Below are 15474 nucleotides of genomic sequence, written 5' to 3'. Positions count from 1 at the left end.
ACTGCAATTTTTTTTTTAAATCTGGGGCTGATTTGTCTAACATTCCACAGTCCCACCTTAAATTGGTACAAGCTAAGAGAATTCACTGAAAACCAGTTTCATTTTGGCTAAAGCAGTATCTAGACAGACAGATCTATAGAGAAAAATGCATTATTCATTAAAAAGTCACATAAAAATGATATTCCCCTTGACTCAAAATTATCCACCCCCACTTCTCTTTTGCAGAGTCCACTTGCTGTGTATGTGGACAGGGCATCCAGTCACGACTAAAACTCAAATCATTATTCTCTTGCCTATTTTTCCTTTTAAAAACTTAACAGTTAAAGGCTACCAAAAGGAGTAAGTCACCGCAAATTAATTCAGAAGGCTCGTGCTGCATCAAATTATACCATTCTACTGCCTATGGTTGTAAAGCATTTTATCTTTGGCTAAAAAAACACGGGCAAATTACATAGTTGTATCTTGTAGCCTTGGAACCCCATTTGCAGCACTCATTACAAGCTATTTTACACAGATCTAGGGAAATGCTTGGTCCAACACTGAGCTTTAAGCCTCACTGGCATTACATAAATATCAACACTCTTCAGAAATATTCAGGGCAGCATAAGGAGAGTCTAAATATCCCACTCAGAAGAGGCCTCCTTAAGCTTGCAGTAAAGCCTGTGTCATCTCAAAATTAGTGTCACAACATTTGAGCCATGAGATTACAGATGTGCCAAAAACACTGGTAGAAAAACAAAAGGTTAATAATAGAGTGTATTCTCTTATCATCCTGGGTTTGACTTGCTATTTTTAGCTCTCTTACTTTTATAAGCTCCAGGACTTTTTTTTTTTTCAAAGATCATTGTATAAACTTAGTGAGCATCAACAAATGCTAACAATATCTTCCACAATACAACACACACTGGAAGAAACCATGACTTCTTCCTTCCATTACAACCCACCACACCCAAACAGCACAATGGCTTAAAATAGCATCCTTGGTTTACAACCATTACTGTCTGACATCAAATATCATTTACATGGTGATGCTTGGTACCTTACAAGCCCTAAATGCATCTACTTCCTTGAAAAACACGCTTGCATCCAATATGTGTAAACTGGAAGTTGAGGTTCTGAATACCAGTCAAAGAAAATGAATAAATACTCAGTGGCAAAGTTCCTGCCCTACACACTGTCTGATGGCACATGCCATGGGAAAGGTAAAGCAGAGCAGAGCAGAGCCAGAACACACAAGAATCAACTAAGAAGTAACAAAGGACTGCTTGGTGAGGTCTCAAAAGGCTAAATATAGACTTACCATGATCCCACATGTCTACTTCATGCTATACACCTGAAAACACTGAGCATAGCTTCTCCAACATACAGACAAAATGTGGTCACAACAGCACTGTTCACAATACCCAAAGGTGCAAACAGCCCAAATATCCACTTATAGTACAACAGATAAAATGTGGTAACATAGATCACAGAGAGAGAGAGAGAGAAAGAGAGAGAGAGAAAGAGAGAGAGAGAGAGAGAGAATTAAGAACTGATATATAATATTACAGTATGGATGAACACTGAAATACATTATACTACAAAAGAAAGTAGACACAAAAGGTCAGATATCCTATAACTGCATTTATATAACATCCATATATAATTCATAAACAAAGCATGCGTTGATAGGACCTCAGTGTGGGTTTTATAAGTATGAGAATGTCTTCAATATAGAAAGAGGTGAGGTCAAACAACAATGTGAATGAAATGATGAGTTAGAATAATTCATCATCGGGGTAGTGGTTCATACCCACAAGCCTAACATTTGGTCAAGAGTTCAAGACCAGTCTGGACTATACACTGAATTTCAGGGTAGCCTGAGCTACAGAGAGACCTTACCTCAAAAACAACATGAATTACATGGATTTTAAATCCATAAATTATTAAACAATATTTTTAGAAACTAAAACAAAGCCAGGCATAGTGACACACACCTTTAATTCCAGTACTTGGGAGGCAGAGGCAAGAAGATCTCTGTGTTGGAGGCCAGCGTGGTCTACACATTTGAGTTCCAGGACAGCCAGAGCTATATAGTAGGACCCTGTCCCTAAATACAACAAAATAAAACAAAACAAAACACCACACCCAAAAAAACTAAAAAGAACTAGGGAACAGAGAATGTAGCACTGTTGGTAGAGCATTTGCTTGGCACACACAATGCCCAGAGTTCAACTCCCAACATATATAAAGCCAAGCTTGCTAACACAAACCTGTAATCCAAGCACTCAAGAGACCAAAAGTTCAAGGTCATCCTTAGCTACACAGGAAGTTTAAAGTCAACCCCAGTTACATGAGATCTTGCCTCAGATCGAACAAACCAGGCATGGTAGCACATACCTTAATTTCAGTGCCTCCACTCCAGCAACCCCGTCCCCACAAAGGCTTCTTGAAGCAACAAGTTCCTCTGATTAGAGACCAGTCTACAGCAACTGAGCCTTGCTGAAACCCAAGGTGGGACACCTGCTGTGCAGGGTGCTTCAGTTGAACCTGGGAAGACAGTGTTGATCTTACTAACCTAGAGCCCAGGGAGCCAGAAAGATTGAAAGTTCCAAGCCAGCATGAGCTACATAGCAAGAGTCTGTCTTGAAAGAAAAATAAGTAAATAGAAAATAATACAGAACCTAGATAGCTGTCCAGTCAAATTTTTCATGGATCAGTGCAGCCAACACCCACTCTGACAAATGTTTCACACCCCTGTCTAGCTGGACACTTCTAGCTTTCTTACTGCTTTCTAACCATTTTGAAATTCATGTCTGTTTTATATTATGCTAATTTGGCACTGACCAATTTATACAATTCTTAAGAACTGTCTTAACTACTTTTTAATTGTTGTGACTAAAACATCATGACCTAAGCAACTTATAAAAGAAGGAATATATGTTGGGTGTTGTGGCACACACCTTTAATCGCAGCACGTGGGAGGCAGAAGCAGACAGATCTCTGTAAGTTTGGAGCCAGCCAGGACAAACAGAGTTACAAGACAGCCAGAAATGCACAGTGAGACCCTATCTCTGAATGAATGAATGAATGAATGAATGAATGAAAAAAGCTGGATGGTAGAAATGTATGCCTTTAATCCCAACACTCAAGAGGCAGAGGCAGGCAAATTTCTAAGTATGACACTAACCTGGTCTACAGAGTGAGTCCCAGGACAACCAGTGCTATACAGAAAAACCCTGTCTCAAAACCCACTCCCTCACTCCCACCCCGAAAAAAAGGAAAGAAAATAGGAATAAAAAAAAAAAGCATTTCATGTGGGGCTTGTGGTTCAGCATGTTAAGGAGTATGGCACTGGAGCAGGAGCTAAGTACATCCACATCAGCAAGCAGGAGGCAGAGAGAAACGCCTGGTAATGAGGTGGGTTTCAGAAACCCTAAGCCTGACCCCAGTGACACACCTCCTCCAACAAGACCATGCCTCCGGGGGCTGGCGAGATGGCTCGGAGGGTAAGAGCACTCACTGCTTTTCCGAAGGTCCTGAGTTCAAACCCCAGAAACCACATGGTGGCTCACAACCATCTGTAATGAGATCTGACGCCCTCTTCTGGTGTGTCTGAGGTCAGCTACAGTGTACCTATTTATAATAATAAATAAATCTTTAAAAAAAAAAAAAAAGACCACGCCTCCTATTCCTTCCCAACTGGTTCCACCAAGGGGTACCGCACATTCAAACATATGAGCCTATGGGGGCCATTCTCATTCAAACTACCACAGGACCAGAACTCAAGTTTGATTCATTTCCATGTGCTCCACTTTCTGGGCCGCAACTGGATCATGTTTGGGGTTTCTTTATTTAGTTTGGGGTTTTTTGTTTTGTTTTTTTTTTTTTTTTTTTTGAGACAGTGTCTGACACTATAGCCTAGGGTGTAGAGGTTCTCACTATATAGCCTACTATATAGGCTGGTCTTGAACTCATGGTGTGATGGCAGACACCTATAATCCCAGCATTTGGGGGGCTAAGACAAGAGGAGCATCTCAACATCAAAGGTAGCCTAGACTATATAAGGAACTAGGAGACAGAGACAAGAGGATCTCAGACTGAGTCCAGCTGAGTTACACAGTAAAGACAAAACAAATCAAGGGCTGGAGGGGGGATGAGAGTGAGAGGAAGACAGAGAGAGAGAGGAGAAGAGAATAAGTTGTTGTGACTAAGTATGGCAGTGGCATCTAAATGTGACATATCAAATAGGTAAGGCAGAAACACATGACGCCAAAAGCAAAGTGCACATACACAATGCTGGAGCACATGTGCGCGTGCGCGCGCGTGTGTTTGTGTGTGTGTGTATGTGTGTGTGTGCGCGCACGCGCATACACACATACACACACACACACATATACACACACACACACACACAATCGTGTTAAATGTTTGAAGTATTTTGACAACATCTAGCTACTACAATGGAGGAGCTACAGAGGAACCAAGAGCAAGCAGTACTTCATCCCTCCAAACATCAATCTAGTTTAGATTAAATTTATGAGGCTAATGCAGTCAATGCATGCTAGCTGGACTGAATTTCTAATTCCCAATCTTTTTAGAGGAATACTAAGTTCTTTCCCACTACTCATTAACATAGAGTTTTCAATTCATAAGCTAATAATGTTTTCTAAGGATTTCTAAGAGGCTAAATCACCATGAAAATGATCATTTCAACTAATACATATTATATGAATTGTAAGTTTAAGTTTTCATGTCATGCTCCCCTAGTTGACAATACCCTTGTTATGTCATTAAACTATAATTGTGTAAATCTGCTTCAACAAACAATAACTGAACCATCAATAAACTATTACGGCTTCCATAATCCCTAGCAAAGATTAGTTTCAACATCATCATCATAAATTAGCAGGGACAGGTCCCAAACCTCCTGGTTGAGCCATGAATTAGGTTTGCACAGTCATCCTTGCATCTAAGTGCTCAATAGTTTCAGTCTCTAAAATTTAATCACACTGTTAGGAACATCACAGGGAATCTGATCCCTTGTAAAAGGGAGGATTTGAAGCAAGATGAGAAGTCAGCTCAAGTCGGGTGGGCCTTTGAAGCCAGCACTGACTAGTAATTACAATAACTAAGCATTTCCACTTAAAAAATAATCAACTACATTTAGAGTGTTTCTGGCATTAACATTTTTCTATTCAAACCTAAGTTTCTCTCTAATTGCAAATCAGCTTTATTTGGTTTTTAATGACAGAGAACAATGTATTAAGAAATAATTTGCTGGGTGTTTTGCAAGCCTGTAATCCCAGCATTTGGGAAGTGGAAAGGCACAAGCATCAGTTCAAGGCCTGATACATGAGAGCCTATCTCTAAAAATGATGTCACCTGGATTTTAAAGATGATTCTGAAGGCTGAAGAGATTAAAAAAAGCACTTGTCCCATGTCCCAGAGTCCACACAAAAAGCAGGTGGAAATAGTGGCCCAAAGCCCTATCAGTGAGCTGTGTTCAGTTAAGAGACCCCACCTCAATATATAAGGTAGAGAGCAATCACTGCAGGAGACCACCACACTATCAACACCAGGCCTCCCCCAATGATAAACACATGTGTACCCACCCACATGCAGACACACTCCAAGAGAAAGAGGTTATTCCTATCAGCCAGGCAGTGGTGATGCACTTGGGAGGCAGAGGCAGGTGGATCTCCGTAAATTCAAGGCCAGCCTGGTCTACAGAGTGATTTTCAGAACAGCCAGAGCTACACAGTGAAACCCTGTCTCAAAAACAAACAAACAAAACCAAAGTTATTCTGAAAAGGCAGTTTACTTCAGGACACTGTGCGACTTCTCTCAGCACAGACACACCGTATACCTAGACAAAGGGGTCCATTTTAAAACTTAAGAAAATTGGGAGGGAGGGAGAGAAGTGGGGGTGCTGGCGAGATGGCTCAGCGGGCAAGAGCACTGACTGCTCTTCCGAAGGTCCTGAGTTCAAATCCTAGCAACCAGGTGGTGGCTCACAACCATCCGTAATGAGATCTGACGCCCTCTTCTGGTACACCTGAAGACATCTATAGTGTACTTATTTATAATAATAAATAAATCTTAAAAAAAAAAAAAAGAAAGAAAATTGGACCAGCAAAACAGCTTAAGAGGTGCTTGCCACCCCAATTTGATCCCCAGAACCCACGTGGTGGAATATTTCCTCCCTCCCGCACCCCTCGCCCCATCTCTCTTGCACTCACTTACACACACCCCTCATACAAAATCAATCAATTTCTATAAATACATGTATGTACACCCTCTGGCCCAGCACGTAGGAAGCAGATATAGGTAGATCTCTCTGAATTCCAGGTCAGTCAAGGGTACACAGTTAGACCATATACTCAAAAGAGATGGAAAGGTAGAGCTAGAGCTAGCTGAGAGTGAGAGTGACAGAAACAGAGAGAGAGACAGAGACAGAGAGACAGACCTATTAAGTCTACTTTTGGAAATGAACATGTGTCACGGTGGTACAGACACAACTGAAACATACCTGGATCCTCCTGCCTCAGCCTCTCAAACTGGAATCAGTATGCCAGTCTCTAACTCATCCATAAGCCACATAGAGCCTGCTGGCCTACTCTGACGTATAAAGACGCACTTTATCCGGGTTCACAGTATACAGCTCTATGCACCTTAGCTATAACAGGTTAAGCTAAGAGTATAGAAGTTAGGGGTCAGGCATGATGGTGCACTCCTGTAAGTTGGCTAGGAATGAGGATGTAACTCAGTAATCGAATATTTACCTGGCATGAGAGAGGCTCTGAGACATTCACCAGCACCAAAAACAAAATTAAAAATACATAAAAAGGTAAAGAAGGAAGTCTATTTGGCTATAAAGTTTTTAAAACAGGCTTCAGAAATCTTATTCAACAAGTTGGGCATGGTGGCACATGCTTTTATTCCCAGCACCTGGGAGCAGAAACAGGTGGATCTGTAAACTCAAAACCAGCCTGGTCTACAGAGTGAGTTCCAGGACTGCCAGGGCTACACAGAGAAACCCTGTCTCAAAACAAAACAAAACAAAAAATAAATAAAACAAAAAAGGTTTTCTTTTAAAAAAAGAAGTAGAAAGTTTTTGATCCAGTTTCCACTTTGCTAGCTACCTAAACTGTGAGACATTGGGCATATTAGTTAGTAAATCAATTTAAGTCTCAAGTTCTTGTGTGTAAAAATGAGAATACAAGCCTGTTTTACAGAACTATTAAGAGGAATCACTGAGATAAGAGATATGAAGGAAGCAAGGAAGGTGGCAGACCAGGGCAGACGCACAATAAAATGCTAGCTCGTAAAAGGGAAAGGGTAATACAGTCAGCTGGAGGCCTGTAAAATCTAATCTGGCTGAACTTCTGTCTATATGACCACTTCTCCTAAGAGACTAGGGAAGGCAGCACCTGGCCCTTAGCAGTAGCTTTAGATGAATAAAAATTCAAGACAGAGAACCGAAAAACATGAAGAAAAGCAAGCAGTTTTGCAGTGGCAAGGCTGGGGTCAGGAAGAGTGTGGGGTACTCAATTACACAACTTACAAAGTCAGGAAAGCTTTCAGGAGATAACACTCCATAGAAGATCCAACCTTTTGACTGCAGGGTAGGGAAACAGTCTTTAAAATAAGACACAAAAGCCACTGCCCATAAAGAAAAGACCAATAAATCTGACTCATTAAAATTAATAACTTCGGTTCATTGAAAAACATCATAAAGAGAATGGAAAGGAAAGCCAGAGGGTAGAAAATGTATTTGTAGCATGCACACAAGACAGAGGTCTTGTATTCACAGTACATAAAGAGCTTCCAGGCCATCATGGTGGCAAAGCATAAAGGTACTTGAGTCCACTACACCTGAGTCCCATCCCAGGGACCTACACTGTGGAAGGAGAGAACTGACTCTCAAAAGTTGTCCTCTGACCTCCACCCAAGTCACAGTGCATGAGCCCGTGCACATGGATGCATCCATACACACACACAAACACACACACACACACACTAAATGTAAACAAACATTTTTAATGTTTAAAGAACATTTTAAAAAAAGAACTTCTAAGTAGTAATAAAAGACTCAGCTCCAAATTACAAGATGGGGCAGAGGGGGAACTTTACAAATGAGAAACACTGAATGACTAATACATGAAAAGCTGTTCAACCTGCTCACTACTCAAAATTTAGACTGGCTAAAATTTTAAGTTAACGAGTCTGAGAGTTGGAAGGGAAAGAGAAGCAACAGGAGCTAGGGGTCTTGGGAAACAGTCTAACCAGTAAGCAATAAGACAAATGCATGCTCTAGTGAGGGCAACCACACAGCTCTTCATCCAAAGCCAAAAATTTGATTATGCTGAGGCAACACATACAGAGTAGAGCATGAGGCTGCCCAGCCTGGAAACCAACAATGCAACTCTTGGGATTCTACCTTCAAGAAACGTGTACACATGTGCACCACGAGACATATGCTGAGATGCTTCAAGCAAACCAACAACATGTAAAATACTCAGCAACAGGGGGATAGAGAACATGAAAATTATGTCCCTCTGCCCTAAATCTCCTATCAAAAGTTCACTATTCTATAAGCAATTACATCACTACAACCCATGTTCCTACGTTGCCCAAACAACTGCCTTCTCTAGATACAAATGCAGCTATTCCTATGCGTGTGGAAATCAAAGGCCTATTACTCACAACACTAGCTTAGAAACTACAAGCCAGACACTTGGTTAAAACTTTCCTAGTACGGAAATGTAATGTCTAAGAAAGGGCTCACACAGGTACAGGCACTTATTGGCAAACCTGAGTTTGATACCCAGGAACCCATGTGGTGAAGAAATCAGAACTCCAAAGTTGTATCAGTGCACACGTGTGTGAGCGTTCATACAAGCATGCACATGAGCATATACACAGGAGCATATACACATGAGCATACACATACACACACACACACACACACACATACTCAATAACTGTTAAAAAAAAAAAAGCAAGGTTATAAAGCACATTAAAATCATTTGTTAGAGCCCAGTGGTGGTGGCACACACCTTTAATCCCAGCATTTAGGAGGCAAAGCAATTAATCTCTGTGAATTGGTCAGACTGTTCAGGACATTAAGGCTACACAGAGAAACACTGTCTTTAAATAAATAAATAAATAAATAAATAAATAAATAACATGTCAAATTTGTTCTACCCATCCTATTTACTTTCATTCACATAATGTCTTACTTCTGATAGCTTCCACCTGTTTCCACAAGTAGTTCATTAGTCCTAAGACAAAACACAACCATTGAGCGGCAACCCAGAGGCCCAGGTGCAGCCACACACAGGTAAAAGTTCAACTGACCCTGACCCCATCACCTAAATTCTTCCTTTAAGTTAAAACTTTCCTTCCTCATTTATTGATCTGCTTATTTAAACACAGGGTCTTACCTACTACCTAGGCTGACCTCAAAAGCCAAAGATGACCAAAGAGTACAGGCTCCTCATCCATTATGTCTTAAAAACAAAAACAGCCCACATTCATTTTGCTACGTGTATAATTAATTTCTAATAAGCAAGCAATCAAACATTTTATTTTAGAGTTGCATCAGAAAATTAAGGGTATACTAGTATAAGGAAGGATGTACTTTGTAAAAGTACACACTTCACTGGGGCTGGGAAGATGGCTCATCACGGAAAGCATGAGGACCTGAGTTCATATCCCCAGCAGCCATGCAAAAAGCTGAGCATGGTTTAGTTTGCCTGGAATCCCAGCAGTGGATGGTAAAGACTGGCAGCATCCAGGAACTCGATGGCAGACCAGCCAGCAGAGCAAAAATGGCCAGCTTCCGCTTTGTAAGAGACTTTATGTCAAGGCAATAAAGCAGGGAGGGATAGAGGAAGACATTCTATGTCTTGCCCTGGCTGCTGGATGTGTACACACTTGTTCGCATCAAATGCACAAAATGTGTATGCATACATTTACAGGTAGGTGTGTGTGTGTGTGTGTGTGTGTGTGTGTGCGCGCACGCGCGCACGAACACACTATTGGAATACAAAGAACTAACACAACTAAGTCCCATGTGCTCCTTCTACCTCTTGCCCATATGATTCTGCGAATACTCTCTTTACCTTGAATTTCCTCAGATCTCCACCCCAAGTTCGCTGGGTCTCTAGCTATTTTTGACAACTGTAACTCCTTATCACTGCCCCTTCATAACTTCCACTACTCTCACATCAACATTCTCTCCCAACTGCAATTGTTCACACTCCTCCATGGTGCATGGAAGGTCACTAATTTGCCCTTCTTCTGCTTTTACCCTGCCAGTTCAGGGAGTGATGGGACTTCCTGAATTGTGCCCAAACCAAAGTCCTACCAAATTCAAAAAATATCAAATGTCCTTACCCAGGGTAGCAAGCCTCCTCCATGCCTCTTCCTAGGGACACTCTGTTCCTGCCACACCTTCAAGACTTGGCTCAAGTTTACTCCAAACAACCCCAGCCTATCAAAATTAAAGTCTCCAAAACCTTTCTTGGCTCAATGAAGACTGAGGGTACAGTCCGTCAAATTATAGCACCCAGACCTACTGCTCAGTGCTGCCCTCCATCACAGCCACAGCTTCCCCTGATTCTGAATCACCTGTCCCGATGAGATGTTCTTGCAAATTACAAGCAGCCTCTCTCCCATTCCCTACCCCATTAAAGTCTTTTCTGCTACCTTAGAAAGTCTCCCAAACTTAACTAACCCATCCTTCCTTCTGTTTTCTTAATGTTTCATTTACCATGGGGCCAGCAAACTGCTATCCTATGCCAACATGAGGATTCAGCCTGATTCTTCCACCAAAGAAATCGTTCCCGCCTCATGAACCCATCCCCAAGACGAATCAATATACCCACTCAGCAATGCTCTCTCAAGCAATGCTCTCTCAACTCACCCACCACACCCAAATTCATCCTTAGTGTGTCCCCAGTTAACTGCAATCTCACCGGTATGCAGTACTTCATCAACCCTCACACAGCCCTAGGTACCCTTCCCACTTCCACCAAAATTTCGCACCTCCCTACACCCCCTGCTACACGTGTTTCTACATCTCGCGTTTCCGATCTCATCTTCCGTACTTTAATCTTGCCCACGCCCTCATCCGACCCCCTCCATCCATCCTACCAGTTCACTCTTGCACAGAAATCCCCTCCCAGCCCAAGCCTTAGGATCCCCTCTGCCCCGCCCAGCCGGGCTTTGCCCCGCCCTCCCACTCCTGAGCCCCGCCTCTTGGCCCGTAGGCTCGGCCAGGGGCGGAGCTTGTTCCTCCTCCCTCCTCTCCCCCGCCCCCTACCGTCACGCTCAGGGGCAGCCTGACCCCGAGCGGCCCCGCTGTGACCCTCGCGCAGAGGCCTGTGGGAGGGGCGTCGAGGGTCGCCGGCAACCCCCCGTCGGTCCCCCGCCCGCCTAGTCTCCTCCCCCTGGGAACGCGCGGGGTGGGTGACAGACCTGGCCGCGCGCCACCACCACCGCGCCTGCCGGGGGCGCTGAAGCTGCTGCCTGAGAAAGAAGCCACGGCTGCCGCCTGGAGGAGGTGCCGTAGCGCCCGCCACCGCTGCCGCCGCCGCCAGGGGTAGGAGCTAAGCCGCCGCCATTTTGTGTCCCCCTGTTGTTGTCGTTGACATGAATCCGACATGACACTGATTACAGCCCAATGGAGTCTCATTAAACCCGAGCCGCGGCCCCGCCCCGCCGCCGTTCCATTGGACGAGACCACGAACACTTAAGGCCAGCCGTTGGCCTACGGGTCTGTCCGTCACCCACTCACTAAACACTCTGCCCCCCATTGGGGCAAGTTCCTGCCGGTCATCTCGCCTCCACTTAGACACACCTCTCGACCCATCATTTCCCCCCCCACACCTCCGGCACCACCCCGAGGGAGGGTCGACTGCCAGTACCAATCAACAGACCGCGGGGCCCGCCTTTTCCGGGCACCTATTGGTCCAGCCCTTTTTCTCTCACATAGACACCGCGCCACCTCTACTTCCACCTACCCGCCCCCTCTACCTCTAGAAATGGATTGGAGCTAGGCGCAGGAGAGGCGCTTGACCTTATTGGCTGTACACGACGCCAATCAGAAGCCTCTTCCCCCCCCTCTTCTCCCCTCCCCCACTCAACCCCAAAGCCCCTAGCCCGCAGCTAAAGTTTGTGTGAGAGCTGATCGCTGGCGGCGGCCGCAGGATTTAGGGGTGGGCGCAGGCGGGAGCGCGCGGGCGGGCACGCGAAGTTAAAATTCGAGGTTCTCAGTCGCCTGCTCCCGCCGAGGAGCGCGCGGACGGGCGCGCCGCCCGGAGCGTTCCATCCAGCCCCCTCCTCCACCCTCTCTCCTGTCCCGTCCCGGGCGACTACTCGCCCGCCCCCTGGCTCGCATCCTACCCCTTCACATACCCCCTACCCTGCCAGTCTCAGGCCAGGTGCAGGCGGAACGATCTCACTGCAGCCTCTTCGCCATCCCATACGGAGGGGGAGCAAGCCCCCTACCCGCCGGGCGTGCACCCCCGGCTCCGCACTCGCCCGTGTCTGCAAGCACGTGCACCATTCGCCGCTGCCTCCGGCCACCCCGGTCCCCGGCTAACCTCGCCGGCAGCCCGGCCAATCGCTTGCTGCCCTTTGTTGCTGCAGACCGGGTCTCCCCGCTGCCTTCCTCAGCCTCCGCCTCGTCCTTTGCCAGCCGCCCGGGTCCGCAGCGCCGCGCTCCCCCCGCCCGGGACCCACCGCCGCCGCCTCCTTCTCCTCCTCCGCCTCCTCCTCCTCGGCTCCGGGCTGCAGCGCACAGAGCCCGAGGCAGCGCCGCCCAGCCCCGCTCCCCCCGCGCCGCCCGCTAGCCCGCCTGGCCCGGCCGGGGGCGCAGCCCGGACCCCGCCCGCCCCAGTCTCCGCCCCGGGGGTACCTGCCTCCGCCCCGGGGGGCTCCGCTCACCGCCCTCGGGGGAGGGCGGGGATGCCGGTGAACGAGAGGATGGGGACGCCTGGGCTGTTTTGGGGCGGGGAGTGTGTCCGCCAGGTCTGGGACTGAGGTGCGGTCTTCTTAAACGCGCCCCCCCTCCCGCCGCCGTGGGCCCCAAACTTCGTCCTCCTCCCGGGTCTTGTACCCTCGGGCGACCGCGGCAGTTTTGAGGTGGGGGGATGCCTCAGGAGCTGTCTCTACCCTGATCAGGAGGAAGAGGGAGCAGTGACATTCAGCGACTGCGGACAGGCATCCTCGGGTGGGAGTGGGGATGTCAGACGCAGGCTGGCGAGGGAAGCTGCCCCTCAGGATGCCCTCTCCCGGCCTGCGGGAGGCTGGCGAGCTCGGAGCTGCGTTCTGGGTGCTTCCTGGACTGTGCAGCTGGATGGCAGAGGGGCAGAGGGTTGGGCGGGGGGCGACCGCTGGGGGGCCCTTCCCTCATCTCCAACCAGCGCTCTAAGGAAAGCTGATGGCGAAGTTCGGTTTTCCAGGCTTCCCCTGGGCCCCCGGAGTTCCTGAGGCCCGTACGAGGGAGGCTGGGGGATTCTCTGGCCGCCCAGGATACTCTAAAGCTGCCCACATGCCTTGCAGGGCTCTCCGGACTCTGGAGAAAACGTCCCTGCTCTTCCCAGAGTTGGGTGGGATGCTGGTAAGAGATACTTGAGAGTATGAGAAAGGTAGACTTGAGAAAAGGCTCCTTCCACAGAGTTTGAACAGTTTCTCTTCCCAGACCACTGGGAAGGAGGAAAACAAACCTATGTCCCTGGGAAAGTCAAGTTTCCCCGTGTGGTGGCTGGGGTGGAAAAACCACCTGTTGCCTGAAGTTCTGTCCTTGCACCAGGATGTTCTTGGGGCCCCTGATGAGGAGATTTGGGATGTCAAAGAGTAGGAATTTCAGTCTCCCTGCCCTAAATGACTCACATTTTCTTGCCACTGACACTACTGCAGCAGTGTTCAACTCCCCGTTAGAAACTACTGTTCAACTGTGTAGATACTTTGTTAGAACCAATAATCTCGGTTCTTATCTCAGACACAGCAGCAGCAGCAGCAGCAGCATCCCTGTCACATGCAGACAGAAATGCACAAAGGCTAGCTGGTGTGCGAGCTTCCCCTACTTCTGAGCTTGGCAGCAAGGTGAGGAAGAAGCCAAGACAAAGGGCAGGGGTGAATGAAAGATTTAAAAATAAAGAGGGGTGAGCATAAGACTTGTAACACTACACTCAGAACTGTCACCAGTTCCATTATAAACCTCTTTTATAGGTGTTTTATTACTTGGTTGTTAGTTTTTAAAACACAAACCTCTTTAGATTAAATCTGGGCACTCTTAGGCTCAGCTCAAGGAAACAAAACAAAAGGTAAACTCAGCCACTGATTGGCTTGGCAACTTTTGAGTTACATTACTAATGAAGCAAACCCCAGGTTGGGTTTTCTAAGTCTTTCCTGTCTGTTTCATTTAGGATCTTCAATAACTTGCTCAAGAAGTTTTTACAAGCCATTAGTCCATAACTCAGTCCTGTTCACTTAGATTGTTTCCAAGAAAGGGCATTTATAAGGTGTGCCCCCCCCCATAATACTCCTGCTAGGAATTTTATTCTCCAAGAAGTTACAAAGTAAATTTAAGGATACTAGCTGACTTATTAGCCCTTCTGTTTTGCTTTGCTGCATTTCTGCTAGTCTGCCCAGATACACTTTATTTTTTAAGTTACATCTTGGTCCCTTGGGATGACATTTATTTTCTTGAGACAAGACAAGGTCTTCTTGCTCTGTAGACCAGTTGGCTTCAAACATACAGCAGTCCTCCTACCCAGTCTCCCAATAGATAGAATTACAGATAGTAAACCACCACGCCCAACCCTCGGAAAGCATTTTATCTGGAGCAATAAACCACATCTTAAAAACAAGGTTGAAAACTCTAGAACCAAGTATGTTAAAGATGCAACTAAAACCAGTAAGAACCCAGATCTACGATGGCCAGCCTTCACTCATTCCCACTGCCACCCAAAAGGAAGCCCTAACACTTAGAGCTGTCACAGTGCTGAGGACGAAACCCAGGCCCTTGGGCTCACTGTGCACAAGGATTTCCAGAGCATCACAGTAAACAGACTCTTTAAAGAACTTGCTTAATGCTCATGGTTCAAGCCCCAGCCACCCTGAGAAGCAAGAGAGAGAGCAAAAAAAAAAAAAATTGATGTTTGCCTAGATCTTTGCTGCTGTAGTTCCAGGAGCTAGGAAACTCAGAAAACAGAAATATAGTGTAATTTCTTTTCCTAACAAAATTATCCTACGGGTGTGGCAAGAAAAGGGAACACAGTTTTCCCACTGCTATTCCCCTGGAGGGTTACTTGTCCTTTGATAAATCTGCCTCTTCAGATAAGTAGGACTGAGAGGATAACTGAGACGCAGCCAGAGATACTCACTGCTCATTCTTAAACCTCTTTCTTATCTGTGGTATCTCAAGTTTCTGCTGAGTGAAATAACTCAATTAAGTTAACCTAGGAATAGCTAGAATTG

General features: G+C 46.1%; 1 protein-coding gene across 9 annotated transcripts in view; it reads right to left on the bottom strand.

Annotated features, from left to right (window-relative positions):
* Positions 1 to 13034, bottom strand: part of Kat6b (lysine acetyltransferase 6B) — a 179322-nt gene extending 166288 nt beyond the window's left edge. Inside the window, exon 1 of one of the 9 annotated variants that reach the window (XM_031362738.1) lies at positions 12908 to 13034. The gene's annotated coding sequence lies outside the window, so the exon portion shown is untranslated. Of the gene's footprint in view, positions 1 to 2379; positions 2446 to 11466; positions 12181 to 12593; positions 12780 to 12907 lie in introns of those variants that run through there. The other 8 variants (XM_031362743.1, XM_031362742.1, XM_031362735.1 and 5 more) reach the window with 8 other exon arrangements.
* Between the last annotated feature and the right edge of the window lie 2440 nt (positions 13035 to 15474).

This window comes from Mastomys coucha, unplaced genomic scaffold (assembly GCF_008632895.1).
Source record: "Mastomys coucha isolate ucsf_1 unplaced genomic scaffold, UCSF_Mcou_1 pScaffold9, whole genome shotgun sequence".
In the NCBI taxonomy this organism is placed as follows: domain Eukaryota; kingdom Metazoa; phylum Chordata; class Mammalia; order Rodentia; family Muridae; genus Mastomys; species Mastomys coucha.
Note: the sequence above shows the minus strand (reverse complement) of the source record. Positions and strands in the feature narration are given on the sequence as shown.